Genomic DNA, 22,545 nt, shown 5'->3' on the forward strand with positions numbered 1-22,545 from the left:
ATAAGGTGTGTGAAGATGAAATTTTAACTTATGGTTTATGAGTATGCGTTTTCACGTGAGCACACGTTTTCTTATTTTTGTGAAGATATTTACGTTATTTACACATAAATAAATCTAATTAGAATTCAGTAACGCAACTGATATGCAAGAAAAACTGTATGCCATGTCTAGTAAATGGAATAATAATAAAGAGAATATTGATCTATTTTACGTACTTTGTGATGAATACTATAAATGTTGTGAGGTTGAAAAGTTTGTACTTCGCTAAAACACGGGACGTTAGAGATTTTATTGCCACAGCCAATTCCTGACGCGCACTTCTTCTCTGTGGAGGCAATGGAAACAGTTTGAGGAAATCTAATAAAACAGGGGAAAGTCAAAATTCTACAAATAACTAAGTTGGTACTTTCTTCAGCATTCCTTGGCACTTTCTATTTCTTTTCAACCGATAGCTGCACTGAGTTCACTATTCGAAGAGAAATGTACAAGAACCAGATAATTATTTATTATTACCCACACAGATTGATTTGATGGCACCCAACAAATGTCAATCATTTCGCTAATTTCCATCATTGTTGTTTCTACTGCTTGACCACTCTAGAACAGATCCTATTATTTTTTTCTGAAAATAAAATAAAGTGCATCCATAAAATATTTAGGGTACAATGACTATCTTTCTTAAAAAACATCTTGAAGAGCAAGCTCGAAATTATGACTAAAACAGTGTCATTCCATTCAAAGTACACGTTCAGAGGGGGACATTTTCTTCCCATGGTTGGGAATGAAAATATAAATGTAGAGCAGAGCATGGGAAAAATAGGGGGGGGAAATTCCCCGGTTCACCCCTTCATTCGAATACTGCTTCATCCATCCGATCCTATTATCATTCACCTTCATCTTCGTGATTAGCCAAAAGTAGAAGAAATGCGACGTCAAAAAAATCAAATCAATCGGACTCTACTTCAAACCCTGTTTTCTCTAACGTAGACTGTTGCACCACTACAAACATCGCACTGATTACGTAGATCATTTTGCAAACTATTGTGGGTATTGTTAGCATTGTATTATTATTGTTTTGTCAAAATAGTTTGCTTGACACTCGTTAAGCAATCAAGGATTTCCTCTTATCACTGGTGAATCCCGAACGAAGGGTCATCTTTCTAGGCGGATTCCAGCTTTGGCTGCAAGTCGTTTCACTCTTCTGGCTTTAACTTTAGAAAGATCCGACCATTAAAATTCAAATCTCGAGACAGCAGAGGAGACATTATTTTCATTGTTATAATGGTACTTTCTACATTCTTAATTTTTTGAGGACGCATTTTGAGGTGTTCATGCACCACTGGCAACCACCGTGCGCACTCCTATGCCCTCACATATCAATTTTAATTTGCTTCATATGTACAAGACGTTGTTTGAAAGTGTGTTAATATCGGGTGTTTCATAGACGAAAAAGTATATATATATATATATATATATATATATATATATATATATATATTGGTTACTGGGACTCCCTGTTGGCGTAGTAGTAAATGTCGTCGCCTTGTAATCAAGGAGTCCCGTGTTCGATAACCAGTTGAGACATAAAATGGTTCGTATCCCAGTTTAAACTGTACGTCTAGTCCCGATTAACCATACTGTATGTAAAATGGACTTAAAACACGAACTCGATCAATCTATCAATTTGTTTACTGAAAGGTGCTATTCGGGAATGAGCAAAGCGTTTCCGTTACTTAAAAAAAAAATATCCAACTTTAACCAACAAAATTATAATCGAAACGTTGCTTTATATATCTCGGCTATGACTGCCTGGAAAAGTTAAAGGACTCCACGATTGTTAAATGTCCGTCAACTCATTATATTAGCACAATAAATTCTGGGTTCGAATTCCTATGTCAGTTTCATCTGTCTATGTGGCAAATAAATAATCAATTAGAACCAGAGATATACGTATATAAAGAGACAGTAAACATATCATTTTGGGGGGAGGGGTACTGACTGCATTTACGCACAGCATCGGCAGTATTAAAAACAAGGTCGGTAATTGCTTTGATAATATATCAAAAGGTAAATAAAGCAAACGTTGTTATTCACTTTGTTGATTTCTGGTTAAATATTTTTTTTACTATTTCATTATCGGAAGAAAAAATTCTTACACTCTACAGAAGAGAAATCATGTATTAATTTCCGAATAATAGTAACCATTTTATATCATATTAATATCATTAACATTATTCTGTTAAGGCTTGCATGTATCCTGCAGCGAAATAGGACACCTGCCAAAATACTTCATCGCAACCAAAGCAGTGACTCAAAGGCCAAGACAGTAGAAATGCATGTTCCAACGAACGTCAGTGGCTTAACCGTTATCTGTTTCACGGCGCCTGGAGTTGTCTCGCTGAGAGCTCGAGTTTCGGTTTCGCTTGTAAGTGAGTGAACACTTATATACACAAGCAACAGTGGCGTGTGCATGGGGGCAATTAGTTGGGAATACAGTAATCCCAATATGATTCAAGTTCGCTGTATTATTAACTTCAACTGCAAATAAAGATGGCGAAAAAGTGTGAATGTTTTCTGCTATCGCAATTGTCCCCAATGGCGTAGTGGTAACGGTATCACATTTAATGATGCGGTTAGGCGTTTGATCACCATTAGAACCTCAGCGGCTGTTTCCATTGGATGATATTCAGCCAACAACTTCCCCGAAAATTGTTTGCGCGAAATCACACCCATTGCAATGATTATGGCAAACCTTTCGGAGCGTGTTCCAAACACTTTATAGACATTGCACCTTCAGTGATTGTGGCAGTGATTGAAGGTGCAAATATAACGATTATATTCTAAATGTAGTCCTGCATTTTGTTTAGTCTCTCAACAATGACAAGACTATCTATTAGACTAGATAAAACGATGTGTAGGGCCTCCCACATTCCTCAATCGCGGCTAATTTGGAGGTGCTGTGATGTGAACAAGAAAAAGCATTGATTCAATATTAACATATTATTTTGAGGTTTAGAGAATGATAAAATATGACGTGTGTAACACTCGTGAAATAATTCGTTCCCTATTTATTAATGATGATAATTTTGCAATTATTTGCAACAAAAGAGGAAATTATTCATTAAAAAATTGCTTCTTGAATTTTAATGTTAAAAAGTATCAATATCTATTCATGTTACTGATTGGGAATGATCTACCAAAAGCGCGGATTTTCATAAATGACTAGCATGTGAGTCAATATGGGAAAACAACCGTCTCCTCGAATTAATAGCACGGAGTTAGTGTAGAAACTAGAGCCCCTGGTAGCAGCAGATTTTTCATTTATCCTTTATTAAAGTTCAAGTTGCTGCTTCTCATATAGTACATGCATGCGAAATATTGAGGACAGAGTGCTGAAAACAATTCTCCCTCTTTCTTTGTTGCTACTAGCATTTCTAGTTTTAGATGAGAGTATTTACGTTTTGAACGAGTTTCCCCTCTTCCCTTGAAGCAACAATGCGGCGAATTCAGCAGTCTTTCAATAACCACCCCTTCGCCCTCTGTGATGTCCCCAACTTAAAATATATATTAGCTTCAAGTACATTAACTTGACATTTGTGTGAAAATGTAAAACAATTTACCAATTGATTTTAGGCGAGTTTAACCACAAATATTTAATTTTCGATAGTTATAACTGCGAAAGTCAGTTAACAAAGCAACACCTTAAATCCACAATCATGCAATTATAATTTATTTTATTTTAACGGTTATCCCATTTTTCATATGTCCCTGGTCATTAACACTGTGTTACACATACATATCTGTAAGTTGGACGGCAGAAATACAACAACTTGAAGTATGGGGGCATACATACTATTCACCTTGAAACCACATCAAGTTGAGGTATTGATACCGATATGGTTGAATGCTCGGCGGAGACCTGAAGGCGCCAATGCAAGTCTTATTCATCTTGCCACTTTTATCGTGTGCGTCTCGAGAATCACTCCTGCAAGCACAAAGTATTTCAGGTCGGCTCTGTGGCTGAATGGTTAGCGTAGCGTGCAACAAAACTCGGTGTCCTAGGTTCGCATCCTGGAAAACCTGGACATGAAATTATTTTTGTTCCAACAATCTGTTTCATCATTCATCCTAACCTTCATGTTATATGGGATATCTGCGAGAGGAATCCTCAATTTGAGGAAGACACAGCCATTTGCTGGTGTTATATAGAGATTAATTCGACTAATATTACTTCTCGCTTTTGTCTCTTTTGGTCAATCGCTAAGATTAGGATGGAATTGATGCGAGGGCAATAACAAGAATGTATGGGCAGTACGCAACAGACTGAATCTGAGTCTAGACGCGAAAGCACCGATTGTCTGCAAAATGTAGCCCATCCAGAGCGGGATATATAGAATTTGGACTATCCTTTATTTTGGGCACTGTAGACATTTTTATTAATAATTTGTTCTCATGGTACTTAATTTTCACTAACTGCATCATGCTCTGTACTAATAACACTTGTAAAGTTCAAAACATTGATACATCTGATTAAAAATTACTCATTAAACTTCGTTTTCCTTTGAAACAGCCACTTTCAATATATATTTCGCCAGACAACACTAATACCGCACACGCACTAAAGGAAAACGAATCAACACTATCTTATGGTAGCCACACTGCACGCGAACCGGTAAATCGGTAAACAATGATGTTGATTTTGGTCGCCAATATCCCCCCAATTGACTTTTATTTGTTGGCATTCAAAATGTTTACATTAGTTTTTTTCGAGGAACAATTACTTATATTCGAACAATAGAGTTGTACATACTCTTTGTATGATCTAGGTGACGTTTGAAAATAGGCCATGGTGAAAGAACTTATTTAATTGCTAGATAGTCCTTCGTTAACGAAATAAGCAAGTAAAAGGATTTGGCATGTTTCAATTTGCCATGGTTTTCACTTCTGCCCCTTCAGCATCTCATTTTTGTCTGGCCCTAGGTTATAGCCTAGGATAGCCTAATGGCAACCCCCCTTCCTCCTTGAGTCCAGGACGTGGAAGAGAGGTTGACATTTAGGCTCTTGCAGGAAAGCCATGCATTACACCCCGCTTCTGTTATCGTTATTTAAGGAACCCTCTCCATTTTATTTGCGGGCAGTATTCCCCACGCTTTCAGTGCCGTACTCACAAATGCAGTAAAGGGATGTGAACATAAGGTGGTTATAAAGGAGTCCCGGGTTCGAATCCCGGTGCAAGCACATGTGGTTCGGATTCCACTTTAAACTGTAGGTCCAGTCCCGATTAGCCTTACTGTGCATAAAGTGGACTTCAAACAACAAATCAAATCAAATCAAATCATAAGGGGTTATCAGATATTTCTTACCACTCCTAGATCATGCCATATTTTCCTAAATTTGATTTTTATTTTATTTTAAGGAAAGTTGAGCAAAAATAAGACTACCTAGTTCTAAAACTCCTTCTAAATACGCCACTGTTCTTAACTTTACAGCTGACATATCATAACACCCATCTATCACCCAGTAACAGAATTCACCTCCGATTAGCGTGAAACACAATAATAGCATGTTTTGTTAATATTTTCTCGCCAATCTTATATAAAATTAATCATCTCCATAACAGCTACGATGAAAAAACTCCGTGGCGAAACTGCCATGAATAACAAAGGCCTCTTAAGTGGTTTCCTTATAAGTTGACACGTGGTCAGCACATCGAATCCCCTTTGCCTCTGTTATCTTTATCCTCTATTTCACGTAGCTCCCAAATTGCCTTCAAGAAACCGAAATGTTCGGTAATGGAATTGAGTTCTAAGTCTACTTTATGCAAAGATGGGCTAATCGGTGCTGACCTATAATTAAAAGTGGTATGCGAACCACAACGTGTCCAACAGTAAGGGAGCGGTCGGAGCGTGGGTGACGCAAGCAGCTCTTTACAATGTCATGCTACCCCTGCGTTGTCAAAATGTTAAGCATTCTTGAACAGATGGTCGTCGCCTTTATTCAGTGCTAAGCATTTGTATCATCATGAACCTTAGACATCGAAATAAGAGATGTAATATTTTTCTTTTTTGAAGCTTTTGACAACGTAGCTATGAAGGAAACTGGCAACAAGGCGGTACTCGGCTAAAAGCGATGTGGAGAGGAGAAAACAAATGACTGTCAGTGACGAATCTACATATTTTTGGCCCATTATTTAAGTTGCCTTGAATGTAAAACAAACACACTTGTGAAAGGAAATGGTAAAACATTTCCTCCTGTTCAGTTTCTTCTATTTATGTATGTTGTTTGCGTGTGTCTGCAAAGATTTGATTTTGTTATTTAGCATCGCTTTTATACCACTTTGGCTAATCGCGACGATGAGGATGAGTGATGATAGGATGAAATTAGGAAATTGATGCAGAAACACTTACAAAGTACACCCACGTCCAGGGGGAGATGCGAACCGTAACCATTGGCTTCATAAACACTGTGCTAAGCAGTCCGTGCGGAGATCGGAGTTTTTTAAATGTATAGTTTTAAGTTCACTTTTTTGCACAGATCGGTTAAATGGGACAGGACCTATAGTTTTAAAATGATATCTAACATGGTATACCTCTGTAGAGGGAGGTAGAATTGGAGAGGTACTGTTTGGCAAAACCATGTGCAGATGAAACTTTCGATAAGTCACTTGTGACAGATGTTTAAGGATACAATTCAGCTGGGAATGATGGACCAATATCTATTGCATAATATTTCTACATTTGCTCGCTTTTACTTTTAATTTGTCGAGATTTGGGTTGGGTATGCAGCGGTTGTTAGGTAACTAAATCACGTTTGATGGTTCCCAATGTAAATAGTACTTTCGTTCTATCCACGGGATTTTCGTCCCTGTCGCAATTATTAATCATTCATTGAACAAACCATTCGTTAACTTAATATTACGCACGTTCTCTCCAAGAACCAAGTACTAAAGTTAACTGTTGCATTTCGAAGTCCCTCCCGCCTTTCGTTTCACGCTACGGGGTTAAGAATTTCAAATAAGACGTCCTTATGTTTCTTTGTTTGATTTTCCTTGTAGATACAAGATTTAAAGAAGAATAATATAATATATAATAACGAAATATTGGATCACAGGTCTGTTTCCTAACAAAATCGTCAAAGAAAAGTAAACGCTGTTATTAATTTCGTTGATTCATAGTTCATTCTTTGCTATCTTCTTTATGTTAATTTTAGCGAAAGAGAAAACTATTTCACTAATTAATCTTTAATAATAATAATAATAATAATAATAATCGCCATGTTATAACACATGAGGTATAATTTTGTTACACATTGCTTGCAGCCAGCAGCGAAAATTACATACCAGTCAAAATAATTGAAAGCACTACTACTCTCGCAGCCTGGCAGGTGGAACACGGGAGTGTAGATTACTGAAGCAGATAACATCCACTCCTGCAAGCAGCAGAAGAGCTCTGAAGTTGAATTATATCGAGCTGAGGCATTTGTACATCTTATCATGATGCAAGAAAGGACAAGTGCAAAAACATGCTTTTCTGGGTTTCAAACACTAAAACTTTAACCTTTCGCGCTACACGTAAACAAAGACGGACTGCAAATAGAGAAACGCTCGTTCATTTTTTTTTAATTTTTAGTTGATCTTTGTTATGAGGGAAAGGGTATATGCAGCAGATCTTTGGAAACACTCATATAGTTTGCAGGTAATGATAATTCCGTGTTAAAGTATTATATTCTGTGAAGTAAGGTATTTTTTGGGGGATCAGTGTAGTATTTTTTTTGTCACCAAGTAACTTGAAGTTCTAAATTATAATTTGACTGGTACAGTCCGGCCAAGGGAAACGAAACTAGCTGGAAAGTACGATTCCAAACGCGAGAAGGGAAGCAGGTAGAACACCACCCTGTGGCTCTTGCTTGCTATAGTAAAACCACAAGCAAAAAAACCTGCTCAGACCAGCAAAGCCTGTGCACCGTACTCCTGCTAGGAGAGGAGGGGGAGAGTGGACCAGGCTTCCTTATGGCACGAGCTGAACGCTGGGACATTTCGTCCATGGTTTTTTTCCTTGTGGTCGCTCTGTATGGTCCGCTTGCTGTGTTTATTACTGCTTTCTGTGTTGTGTTTGTGATGTCTCTTACAATTCGTAACAAACCGTTTCGAAGTGGAACAAAGAAAACAAAGACGTATTGGTCCCTGTTGCACATTCTACAAAACACCCTTGATATAATACACAATGCCACAAACCAATCAGTTACTACATGTTCTTTACTGTATTTATAATAGTTTGCATAATAATACTGTTGATACTATTCTGATTACTGCTGTGTACATTTGTGCTAATTATACGATTTAATAAGGATACCAATTTAATTGAATGACCGAAAATGAAGTTCCATGTTTACAAACAAGTTTATCTACTAATGTGACGTAATGAATACTTTCCTGATATGTTCCGTTTGCTTATATAGTATATGGATGGTTATTTCTTTCATTCTGTACCCTTACATAATTCGTAAACATCTATACGTATTTTGGCGGCGATGTTACTACGTTTGAAACTTCATTGTTTTTTCAACAGCTGACGATTTTCACGAAACCGGCTTCCTGAACAAAGTGCCCCTATTTTGCCAATGCGCACTTTCGTCCATGGTCTCAGCTAAGGTAGCCAGACAGTATGTCTGTAGGGCCACCCCGATGGTGGCAATCTCTGTGCCTTGTAAGCAAGGGGTCCTGTGTTCGATGGAGACACGTAGTGTTATAATTCAACATTAAACTCTAGGTCCACCATGACTAACCTATTTGTACATAAAGTGGATTTATAATAAAACCTCAAATCAATTTAACTGATTCTTCTAAGCTTTTAGGCCCAAAACATTAACAAAATATAGGATATATATTATTCGTAACTCCTTTTCGCTCTTAAATTTTACAGTGATTTTATACTTCTTTATTTTAAATCCTGCAATATTGTATATTTCCCACTATTGAAATTTTTCTATACATATATTAATGCTGGACTAAGAACGCCTCAATTTCCAATCAAGCTTTGTAATCAAGGGGTCCCGGATTCGATGTCTAGTAGACACACATATTGGTTCGGATCCCATTCAGTCCCGATTAGTCTATCTGTTCACAAATCAGACTTGCAACAATCCATTATCTCTTTACCTTAATATCCAGGAACGGTAACTTGTCGATCTGAATTCTAATTTGCTAATTCTTCACATGTTTACCAACACGAGTCTGCGAGGAGTAGCGATCGACAAGCGAAAATAACAATTATACCAATACAAAATTAGATTATAGCAGTATACATTGACTTGCATTTTGTTACTTCCAGTTTGCAAATGCAGCAGTAGTCACGTTGTCATTGTGCACATATTTTGATTGAAAGAAAAGCTATAAGAAAACCGAGGACAATGTCAGAATGTCAAAGAACACGGCACACAGTAGTGGCAAGAGAGAGGGGTGAAGGTACACGTCGCGAAAATTGGTTGCTATTGCTAAGACACTTCATTCATTTCTGACATTCACCTGCAACCTCGCAATTAGCCAGAAGTGGTTGAAATGCGACGTCAAATAAACTAAGTAAACTAACAATAAGTATAAAACAATTGCAAAAAACATGCATGACGCTTCGAAATATGGATTTTTGAATTTAGTAATCCTCTCTCAACAGTGGCGTAGCAACATATAGCGAAGCCCTGGATGAGATTAGAATGCGAGGCCCCCATCCAATGGTGGAAATTAAATGGAAGTGGGGTTGAGCAGTCGCTCCCCTCTTTTTTCAGAACTGTGCTGAACCTTATCTGCCAAGGGAAACTAAACTGACCTTGTAATTTTTGTTTTCTAATCATTGATGCGTGTTTACAAGACATTCCAATTTAGTCGGAACAGTCTATTCTTTCAAATCCCTGTCCCAATTTCTTTCAAACTCAAGTCGTAATTTGACTAAATGTTTCGAGGTTTTATTTTGGAGGCGTTAACCCCCATTTAAACATGTTCTTCATTTTAATAATGATTGCTAATTATTAATAATAATTAATTAATAATTATTTCTTCCCGATACTTTGGACCTTAACATTGCAACTCTACAATTCTACAATTAGGAAAGATAATAGTAGGCAAATTGTTCACCACCATTTTAATTCTCTCATTACTCTTTAGTGTTGCCCATGGGACGAGACGGGACAGGCTTTTAAAAATTCGAGACGAGACGAGCTTGACCATGTGTCATAAGACAAACGAATATTTTCGAGACGAGACAGCATTTCCACGAGACTCCACGAGACGAGATAGGCCAAAGTCTCGTCTCGTGGGCAACACTACTCTACATCCTGTGTTCTTCTAAGGGGTCATTGATTCTTTTGATGCGAAGCTTATGTTGACTGCGTTTCTATTTCAACCCATTATCATGACACTGTGGAAAACAGACTGAATGAAAATACAGTGGAGATGGACATATTGCTTTTACCGTTGGGTGTACACTTAGCACTATTCGAGCTACGAGCTAGCACTAGCTCGTACAATAATACTACCGAAACATTGGTGGTCACATCCAGTACTCCCAACAGCATTTCACCGACCAGGGTCGACCACCTGGTTAGCACAACGCGCTACGACGCTGTGGGTTCCGGGTTCGAATCCAGGGTTGGGCATGGACGTTCTTTGTGAGTGTTCCGTGATCAATTTTCATCATATCATCACTCATCCTCATCATCGCCAAAAGTGTCAGAAAATCGACGTAAAATAACCTAACTCAACAAATCCAATAGAATTTCGGATCTTCTCTTTTGTTCCACATTTTCGGATCTGTCTCCAACCTCCTCAAAAAAAGTCTGGGTACGGGCCTGTTCTAGGAAGGAAGGAAACAACGCAAGCGTTGAAATGTCTCGCGCTTGCTTCGTGCCAGTTAGAGGTGTTTGTTGTTAACTTATTAAAATCGGGAGTGCAGGGTCAAGAGATTGAAGAGAATACAAGACAAAGGACGTTCTATTCAATGAAAGAATAAATGTGTAAAAATGTCTAAGCAAGTTTTCGTAAATTTTTCCTAACTGTTTCACATGAGAAATACGACGATCATTTTTTACTTCTTTCGTGCCCCTTAGACCTGCCTGCCTGTATGTTATGCCTCTGATTGGACGTATTCTTTCAAATTATAACGTTTAACTAGAATTTAAAACCAGATAAATACAGAATGTTTTAATATTACTGCTCACAAAAAAATAGCATTTTCCATGACCCCCCCACTTCTATTTATAACATTTTTCATATCAAGCTCCTTTAAGCGCGAAGTCCCGTGCGGTTGCGCACTTCTTCCACCCCTTGCTACACCCCTGCCTCTCAATGCCTTGGATTGTCTCGAAAGTGAATATTCTTTACGTTGCTAAACTAACATTTTCCCCCTAGGATAGTGAAATGATCCACATTAATGAAGCGACTGAAGAATGCGACGTATGTTTACGTTAATTTTAAGCGTTTTTCTACGTCGTAGGTTAATCGTTAATGAGCATTAATGGTGGAATCCGAATGAACACGATGATATATTCATTCCTCACCCAGGATTCAAAAGTAGGGCTTCTGGCTTCGTAGCCACTTCTTCATGGAGGCTGGAAGGTAAGTAATGAATACATTTGATTAGATGATTTTTAGCGTCGCTTTTTTCATTTTTGGCTAATCCAAACGACGAGGATGAGTAATAATATGATGAAATTGATGAAGGGTACCGTCAAGGGAACACCATGCCATGTTCCTCCACCGCGTGTCGAACCCGCGACCCCTAGATACATCAGAGCGTGGTGTGTATCATTCATGTATCCTTCACTACGGCAGAGATCGAGAATGTGTGGAGCCATATCATTTGCTCGAATGGTGTCACGGCAGACTGCCATACACAGGGGAGAACTTTTTTTTTCAATTTCAATTTCAATTTTCCTTTATTAAAGGGCGAGGTTCAGCCTGTGGCTGTTCTACCACCTAACCCCGATGGATACATATACATACTAAATACATTCTACCTACTAAATGTTTGTACAATAACAAACAAGGAAGAAAGAGAGAAACATAAAGAAGACACAAAAAGAACAAATACAAAATTGAGAACAAAGGCTCGTCTACACACTAAAAACAACAATAATAATAAAAAGATTGAAAACAAATACACAAGGATACACAAATTAATTGACACAATTGTGCTTGGTGTCATATGGTTAAGAATAATACAGATTAATATTAATGTTATGTGTAAAAAACATATAAATGTTCTTAGTATGCGAGAAAGGACAAAATATTGTTAAGGGTTGGCAACATGTAAGGGGAAAAGTAAACAAGCAAAATGAAGATGAAAATACTTGTTATTAGGAAGTTGGTTCAGATATGCGAGCTATTATTCGTGAGTGCTGGAACACAGATATTGTTCATTTAACAATAGAGTTTTTAGTTTTTCTTTGAAGTTGTTGCGATTAGTGAGGGACGTCATGGAAGGAGGAAGTTCATTCCACGCTCTTGCAGCTGAATACGTAAATGATGATTCGAAAAGCACTAGTGTGTGCTTTGGAAGTTCAAGTTTCGATTTTCCCCTTGTTTTGTAATCATGTATTTCCCTTCTGAATTTTAATTTCTGGAATAGGTTTCTAGGTGTTTTGGTTTGTAAAAGATTATGAATAAAACAACACAGATGTAATTTTCGGCGTCTGGTCATGTTCAACATTTTGTTTGCGTTTAGGGTTGGGAGGATATGATCGTATTTTCTTATATGGCACACGAAACGGAAACATGAATTTTGGACTTTCTGGATTTTGGTTTTGTTTCGAACGGATAGATTTGGTCCGAAAATTACGTCGCAGTAGTCCAGTAAAGGAAAGATAAGTGATTGGATTAGTCTCATTTTAATCTCTGTTTTTAGGCATTCTTTAAAGCTGTACAGCGATCTTAGCACGGCGTAAGCCTTTTTAATTTGTTCTTGTACATGAATATCCCAGTTAAGGTGTTCGTCGAAAATGACGCCTAGATTTTTCACATTTGTTGAATAAGGGATTATAGATGTGTCTAGTTTGATGCATATCTCGTTAGGATTTATCAGAGAGAGACTATTTCGGGAACCAATAAGAGAGAAAGTTGATTTTTGTGGGTTTATTTTTAGACCGTTACTTTTACACCAGGTATTTATGTTGGATAAATCATCATTGAGCAAAGCTAAGGCTGCATCTGGCGATTTCGGTGGAAAAGGAATTTGTAGTTGAGTGTCATCTGCGTAAAAATGAACTTTACTGTGATTGATTACGGTAGGTAAGTCGGCTGTAAAAATGGTATAGAGGAGAGGGGCTAGAATGGATCCCTGTGGGACACCAGTTTCCAATGGCAGGGTGCGAGAGAAAGGGGGCGTGACAGCGTTTATGAATATTCTCTGTTGTCTGTTATTCAGATACGATCTAAACCATCGGAGAGCGGGAGGTGAAAAATTGTAGTATTTTAATTTGCTCAAGAGCAGATCATGATGGACACTGTCAAAGGCTTTAGTGAGATCTAGTAATACTAACGCTACTGCCATTCTCTTGTCGATTGATCGTAATAAATCGTCGGTTACTTTAAGTAAAGCCGTTGCCGTGCTGTGAGAGGGACGGAAACCGGATTGACATTTCGGAAGCAGATCTAGGTCATTAACGTGTTTGCGAGTTTGCTTGTTAACAATTTTTTCAGTGATTTTGGAAAATATAGGTAAGAGACTTATTGGTCGAAGGTCATTCAGGGACGTTATTACTTTTTTCTTCGGTATCGGAACAACACGTGCTGTCTTCCAGCTGGTCGGGTATTGTCCAGTCCGGAATGAGAAATTTACGATGTGCGTCAGAGGACGTAAGATGTGCGGTAATAACAGTTTAATCATTTTTATAGATATTCCATCATTACCAGATGCATTGGATGATATTTCGTTTATAGCTTTCATTGTTTCGGCTTCGTTTATTTCTTGCAGGTGGAAAGTTTGAGCGCTTTCGTTAAAAGTGTTGCCGTCAAAGAACTCTCGAGTTTTGTTAACGGCATCTTCTGAGACATTCGCTTTGCTGCATACGCTAGAAAAATGCCGGTTAATTGAATCTACGTTTATCAGGTCGGAAGGTATCTCGTTCTTCATATTTTTACTATATACACCCCACGTTTTTATTTTTTTCCACAACTCTTTGCTGTTATTGTTGCATCGGAGGTGATGATTAAAATATGCTTTCTTTTCTTGCCGTTGGACCGAGGTGGTGAAGTTTCTCAGCTCTTTGTAATAGTCCCAGTTTGCCTGGGATTTTGTGCGCTTATGTTTTATTAGGGCATTGTCACGGAGTTTCATGAGCAGTTTCGTATTTTCTGATATCCACGGAGAGTTTTTTGATTTTATTAATTTAGTTTCAAGGGGCGCATGCTTGTCGAAGAGATTTATTACGTTTTGAGTAACGAAGTGAACTTTATCATCGATGTTGTCGAAGCTATCAATTTGCATCCATTCAATTGTTGCAGCATCCCTATCGAATATCTCTTTGTCGAGGGTAGAGAAGTTTCTAGATTTGATAAACTGTTTAATTAATTTTGGTTTTTCGATGGCAAGTGTCGCGTTTACTAGACAGTGGTCGGACGTTCCGACGGGAGAGGTTACGTTAAATGAGCGTACAAGATCTGGGTCATCCGTTATTACCACATCGAGGAGTGATTTGGGTGGTTGCCGTTATTCTGGTTGGTCGGTTAATGATCTGGACCATGCCGAAAGAGTCGATTATTGATTGTAAATATACTGTTTCTGGTTTATGGGGAGAAAGGAAATCTGCGTTTACGTCGCCTAAAATAAGTAATTTGTGAACGAGTGGAAAAACTTCCGAGATCGTCGTTTCTAGGCGCGATAATTTTGTATACGATATATTAGGGGCTTTGTACACACCAATTATTCCCAGAGTTAGATGCTGGAGCTTCACAGTTACGCTAATCATTTCGACTTCGTCGTCAATTTCGTTGCAAGAGGGAATGATCTTGACATTTAGGTCTTTACGGTAATACAAGATTAGGCCACCCCCACCCTTTGTTGTTCTATCCTTTTTTATTGCTGCGTAACCCGGTATGGTGAAGGTCGAGGCGAGGGCTTCGCGGAAAGACCAGCTCTCGGTGACCAGGAAGATATCGAAAGCCGACTCGAGCACCGTGGTCGCCAACTCCTCTAATTTTGGTGACGACAAGGACCTGACGTTCGCTTGAGCGAGAGTCAGGAAGGGTGGCCTTGGGGGGCGATGACCGGGAGGGAGGAAACCGTTAGTTGCAGGAATTTCAGGCGGTGGAGTCGACATCAGGGAGAAAACAAAGACAGGGGTACCATTTGTTGCGAGCTTGAGGGAAATAGAACCTTCCCTTCCACAACGTCATAGCGTATTTTAGCATTATTTCAAGTATGAATGTAGGTGCAAATTGGGAGAAGAAAGACATAAGGAAATTCGGGTACTTACATGTTGCCTTCTTGTGAAGTCTTGGATGTTCGTGAATCACAGGTATATTTGACGCTAAAACATCACTTAAAGGAAATTGTATGAAATAATCACTTGCACACGTAATCATAATCACACGCAGAGAAACATAAACATTCGCATAAAGGGATATGGTTGACACACAAGACACACACAATGGACATAATAGGGAAACGATTTCAGACACACGTTCATAATACATATAACTAAGAAATAAAATGAGGATGGTCATCACGGATATACACTTTGATTATACACTTAAGTTTGTGGGAGAAAAAAAAAACTAGTAATAATAATAATAATAATAATAAGATATAGAATGATAAAAATAAAAGAAATATTAAAAGTATTTCAATGTAAACCGGTTACTAATGTTAAAGTGGCTTAGGAGTCCGAGCAGTCTTGTTTATGGGTCTAGTCTTTTGAGGGGTAAGGCTCAGGGGCCAATCGGGATAGTTCCTTCATTCTTGTAATAGTGAGTTTCCGCCCGGTAGCGGTGCGCACCACGATCCTGCCGTCTTCCGTGTAGCACGCGCGGCGACCGAACTTCTCTTTCGCCGCCCGCAGCATCTCCTGTCGCACTGGAGTCAGCGACTCGGTGATGTAGATTCGCGACCCGGCTTCTTTTAGCTGTTTCTTCGCCGACCACACGGAGTGCCTGGTTTTGTAGGTTGCGAATTTAACAATAATGCAGCGTTTTCCTTCCTGCACGGCCTCGGCCATGCTACGGTTTGGTTTTCCCAAACGATGGCACCTCGCGATCTGGTCACTCTTGATGTCGACGTGCATCTTATTTCGGAATAAGTCCAGGACCTTCTCCTCCACGTTCTCCTGGACGTTCTCCTGCACTCCGTGAATAAGGAGACACTCACGCCTTGAATACTGTTCCAAATCGTCCAGCCTATCTTCTTGGGATTCTATCCTATCCAATAAATAATGGAAGTCTTCCTTTTGAACTTTGAAACTTTCCTCCAACCGTGCCTCCAATTTACTCAGCTCGTCTTTGAGTTTCTTCATTCCTTCGGAATCGTACGTAGCACTTAGGTCCCCGTTTCTTGACTGTGTTTCATTATCAATTTTTAGTTTGAAACTGTCCAGCTCGCCACGCACCTGCTTTTCGAAGCTTTCCAGCCGGTCTCCGAGTTCCTTGGCCACAGCACGAGACATCTTGGGTTGGTACGCGTGAAGCACAGTGGTTATGGCTTGCGACGAGCGTCAGATAATTATTCCAGTATTTTCTGTTAATTAACGTTCAAGTTGCACTTGCACACGTCAGTCCTGAACCTTGACACTACCTCTTCCTTGTGTGAAGATAAGAATCAGCCAGCAGCCCGATGTCCAGCAGAATTTTACAATCTTCTCCGGAGCCGATCAGCACGTCCTTAGCACACTTCCGCCATATATGTTGGTATGTTGTAGCAGTCGCCACAGATATTTTGATGGCATAAAATCTTCGCTGTCCCTTCAAGTACAGTTGCTTCTGTAACTTTGTAAATATTGTTATATAAAGACCACACTGAGGGAAGGAATACGCTATCTTTCACTAAACCTGAATACTGTGTGACCATTTACTTCATTGCATTATTAATTATAAAATTCAATCAAATACACGGCTATAAATTATCAGGTTTAGAAACGGGAAGAGTATTTATGTCGTTTACATTTTATTTTGCCATCTAGAAAGTAATGTTTACTACAGTGGATTTAATATTTTCGTTAAGGTCATAGAAGGCAAATATGTTGTTTTCAGGCATTATATAAAAAATTAAATCGATGTCTTCAACTCGAGCTTTTTCCCTCAAAGTTTTCTGGTGGGGAACATTATCAAATGTACATGTCATTGTTCTCTCGGTTGTTTTATGCATAAGATGGCGCAGTGGTAGCGTCGTTGCCTTGTAATCAAGGGATCCTGGGTTCGATAACCGGTGGAAGCTCATAGTGGTTCGGATCCCACTTTAAACTGTAGGTCCAGTCCCAATTAGCCTTATTGTGCATAAAGTGGACTTAAAACACCAAATCAATTAATCAATTATGTATAAGCGAATATCTCGGCGTAAGCATTTGTATGTTATCTTTTTACATTTGAACTATGAAGAAACACACGCAAACCGAAGTGACGAGCAGGACACAGTTCCTACTTTGTGAAAATAACGCAATGGAGAGATCAAGCGTAAGATACCGTGACAACAGACACAGGGGGAAAATGCGCGGTGAACTCACTACAAGCAGGGAAGCGAATGTTTTGCCCCTGCGACGTTTTGGGGTAAAGACTTTCCCCTCTCGTTTAGTCGCACGTTAAACAGAGCGAGCGAGTACAGAAGACGTCAAATACGTATAGCATGCAACGTCGCAAAAAGACATCGCAGCTCTCTGTCCACGGTTTCGGCGCGGCTGCAGAGGCGAGAGTGAAAACTTCGCTTCACTTATCAGTGTTGCCAAACACGACTGTTAAAAAAGAACTGCATTGAAATTAAATGTAGTTAAGGATTGCAATCAAGCCGTTAACTTTGAGAAGTATAAACGTTTGTCTTCGTGTTCTACGAATAGGGATCCTATGTTCGAATACCGTACGAGTCTTGGGATGCTTTCAGACCGAAGCGAGAAGCGACACGTGTCACTTGGAAACAAACACTCAATAATATATGCTATGCTGCACGGGTGTGTTACTTCAGTGAGAAACCCCTCGTTGCTCGTCGCTTCGTCCCAATGGAACTTTCGTACCGAAGCGATAAATGGCTTTGGAAACAAAAATTCTTAAATAAATAAAACTTTCTAACAAATGTGATATGACAAACTACACGTGCCACTTGCATGTTTCACGCACTGGGGACGTTATGGTGTTACTTCGGTCTGGTGGTCATGCCTACGCATTGAATGCTTTCTTGCAGAGAGATTTTAAACCGAAACGACAGGCAACAAGTAGCAAACGACGGCTGGAAATGACACTGAAGTTCATACCGAAGTGACAAGCGAAAAGAAAGACAAGCCACTTCAGTCTTCAAGTAAGCATTCACTGTTAAAGCCCGAACACCAGACCTAGGTGACCCAATTCAGGATATTGACAAACGGAAGTAACAGGCGAGACTTGCTTCTTCGTTTCGAAACGTGTCGCTTCTCGGCTTCCGCTTCTGAAAGTCATGGATGTCATGCAGCGTGTCGCCTTGGTCTGTTAGAGCATTTGAGAAAAACGCTTGCTTGTAGACAGAGGTATCGTGTCACTTGTCACTTCGATATGAACACCCCCTCCCTTTTGCCGGATCGCTTGTCGCCTTGGTCAGAAATCTCCATTCTTATCCTCATCATGGCCGAAAGGAGACAAGTAACGAGTTTCTACTGATAGCATCGTTTCCTGGTAATGGAAGAAAATGAGCTTTACAAATGGATTTCTGTTTACCAGTATTATAGTAAAACCCAACTAATAATTTGTTATAGGCACATATAGAAGGATCACATTTGGAGGAATAAATTCTATTGTAGCATTTTGTTTGATTGCAGGATTAAAGCCGACCCCCGTGGTGGAGTGGTTAACACATCGCGCTACGACACCAGGGTTCCCGAGTTCGAATCCCGGTCTGGGCATGGATGTTGTGGGAGTCGATTCATCAATTTCATGATATCATCAGTCATCCCCATCTTCGCAAATTAGCCATCAGTGGTACAAAAAGCGAAGTAAAACAAAACAAATCAATTACAATTACACTTGGAGGGTTAGAAGATAATAGAAAAACAGATCTGGTTCCAAAGTTTTAAGTTGGCAACATTGACAGCTCGGAAGCAACAAGACGGCCAGGCGAGAGGGGAACCCCGTCGGCATTTGCACGTACCTTACCTCGCCTCTCAACCCCCTGGGATGTTCGGTACCAATACATGCGAAATAGATCCAAGATTTTACACACCCACACTTCACGGTACCAAGGGATGCGATTAAACACCACAGTTTTACACAGCCTTGAAGGTACCAGGTTTCACCAGCAGGTGGCAGAGTGTAACACAGCGACATAAACACTAATCCAACAAATATGAACTTTTTGGTACCTTCGAAATACTTCGCGTACAGGTCGCAAGGGCTCTCAGGAGTCTCGAAATGCCTTTTCCTTATTGGGACCGGCAAAAAGTCCCAACATTTTTTTTGGTCCCATTAAGAAAGGTGTTTAAAGATACGCCCGTCCTAAGAAGAATATATCTGCGTACCCACACACACACACACCCATACACACACACACACACACACACACATATGTTTACTTCTGGTTTATTTCTATTGCATCATGTTGTGCAACAAATTATTATCCAATATTACGCAACAAATTATAAGGCAAGAGCTCTTGCATCATGCTGTGCAACAAATTATTATCCAATAAATTATTAGGCATGTGTTGTTTTCTGATTGGTTAATTATGACATAATGTGATGATGTGTTATATTCTGATTGCTTCATTGTTTCAGATGTTTTAATCCATGCCTAGGGTATATAAAGAGATTTTGCATTACATATCAGCCAGTATTGTGAGAGTGGCTGAGGAGTACAGATGTGTTGTTACAGTGCTTTTCATACTACAGGCCTGTTTGGTTTAATATATAATATTTCTTATTATTCAATTTCTGGTATATTGAACAAAAGGGCTTATATTTTGTATAAAAAATCTGATATTTGTTACATCCAGCTTGTTTGTTGTAATCCACTCATATTTAGAGTCAGGCTTATATCTGTCCCAGCCTGTTATACAGAAATCAATACATAACACAGTGTAAGGTCATTGCCTTTCTAGGACATGTATGTCTGTGCAGGCATTTGTGCTAGGTCAGTGTAGATCAATATTTATTCTCTTTTTCCACTTGTAGGCTATTAGCTTTACAACCTGTCATAGTAAGCATAGAGTTTTGATTAAAACCCAAGAAATTTTATATAATAAACCGAGGATAAAAATTAATAATATTAACATATTAAATATACACAAGAAATATACAAAGCACACAGCTGAACAATATATATATATATATATATATATATATTAGGGTGTTTCATTTTTCCAAAGATGTGATATTCATATGACTTTGCTTACGCCCCGAGTCTGAGTGATGTAAAAGATATATATGCCAAATTTCAAGAAGATTGGATAATATTTAGGGGTTGCACACATTGATCACTTTTATCTCAAACTAGTGAAATTTCTAATATCGAAGTGCTTTGTACTAATGGGCTCGTCATGTATTTATTTCACCTTGTGCAGGTAATTGAACTTTAAAATGGGAACCAAAAGAGGAATTTGGCTGCTAGAAAGGTGCCTAGTGGTGAGTTTTTAGGAGCTCGGCTCCCTTCAAAGGAACAAGTACTTTTAGTTTTTATTTACCATCACAAGGAAATGAAAGAAACACTTTCGGATGCTGCTAAATCTACTAGTACTAAACTACAGGAAGTGTGGAGGAAAGCAAATATCCCTGTTAAGACGGAGGAGAATATCCGTGCTGGTATACAGAAGCTGTACCAAGAATACCAAAATCTGGGTAAAGAGAAATCGAGAAACACGGATAAATAAATGTGAAACGGCAGATTTGGAAAGGGGATCTCGTCGAGTTATTTGACATTTCCCGGCAAAATGTGATGGACATGAATAGCGTATCACAAGAAGATAAAGAATTTCTTAGGTCACAAAGAGAAGATCGTATGAGTTCGTCAATGAGTGGAGTAGACAAGGTTTTCGCCTCGAAAATAAGAACTAAGTGTGCAAAAGAAGACAAAAATGATTCATATAAGAATAAACATTACAAAGCTATCGCTGACATCAATCAGACAGTTATACTGGAAGACTCATCTTCATCATCATCAGCACCTAGTGACGAGGCCGAGTTTTCGCCTCCAGCAACGAAACAATTACGTCCAAGTCCTAGATTAAAACCTCTTGATCAGACACTCACGTCTACTTGGGATCGAGAACAGCTCTCTATTCGACAAGCAAGTACTTCATTTATAGCAACTGCAAAGAGTCTTGGCCACGATGTTTCAAAAATTTCCGTATCTCCAGCTACCGTTTACCGAGCTCGGACAATCAATAGAAGTAAAACGGCAAAGAAAATCGAAGAGTCACTCTTTGAAAATCCTCCTCATTTGGTCTTGCATTGGGATAGTAAACTGTTGCCCCCAGTTGCCCATGGGAGTGTCAAAACTTTGGAAGATAGAGTTTGCAGTTCTAGTGACTGGCAAAGATTTTGAGCATTTTTCTTGGCATACCTGTTGCCCTGAAAAGCACTGGTGAGCAGATGGCTGAAGTAGTTATTCGAGAAGTGGACCGATTTGGGCTACGTGACAATATCATCGGTATGTGTTTTGATACTACAGCATCTAATACAGGACTGGTCCAAGGGGCATTTACCAGAATTGAAAGGGAATTCAGACGAACATTGTTGTGGTTGGCTTGCCGTCATCACACCCATGACCTAATATTGAAAGGAGTGTTTGAGGAGTGTTGTGGCGTACCATCAGGTGGTCCTGACATCCAGATTTTTCGGAAGTTCCAAAGTCTGTGGGCTTCACTTGTTAAGAAGTCATATACAACAATGCTGGATGAAGAAAGTCCCGTTCAAGGCTTTCTAGAAGAACAACGAGTGAAAATGGTTAACTACATCCAAAATGTCCTAAAAGACGAAAGTCATCCAAGAGAAGACTACAAAGAGTTATTACAACTCTTACTCCTGCACCTAGGAGGTTGGTCTCAAAACGACTTCAGTTTCAGGATCCCAGGGGCTCTGCAGCAAGCAAGGTGGATGGAAAAGGCAATATATGTACTTAAAATTGTCCTCTTCACTAAACAATTGAATATTCCTCAACGAGAATTGAAAGGAATGAAACGGGTTACACATTTTGTCAGCCTCACATATGTTCGCTTTTGGCACGAGGCAATTGTAAGTCGATGGGCTCCAAAGAATGATTTGGATATACTACAGCTTCTGAGCACTTTCCCAGATGCAGACGTCAAAATAAGTGCTCTCACAGTTGCTAAGAGACACCTTTGGTATCCGTCAGAAACAAACGTAGGATTGGCTTTTTTGGACGAACATATTACTCAG

This window comes from Lepisma saccharinum, chromosome 27 (genome assembly GCF_977018435.1).
Source record: "Lepisma saccharinum chromosome 27, izLepSacc3.1, whole genome shotgun sequence".
Taxonomy (NCBI): domain Eukaryota; kingdom Metazoa; phylum Arthropoda; class Insecta; order Zygentoma; family Lepismatidae; genus Lepisma; species Lepisma saccharinum.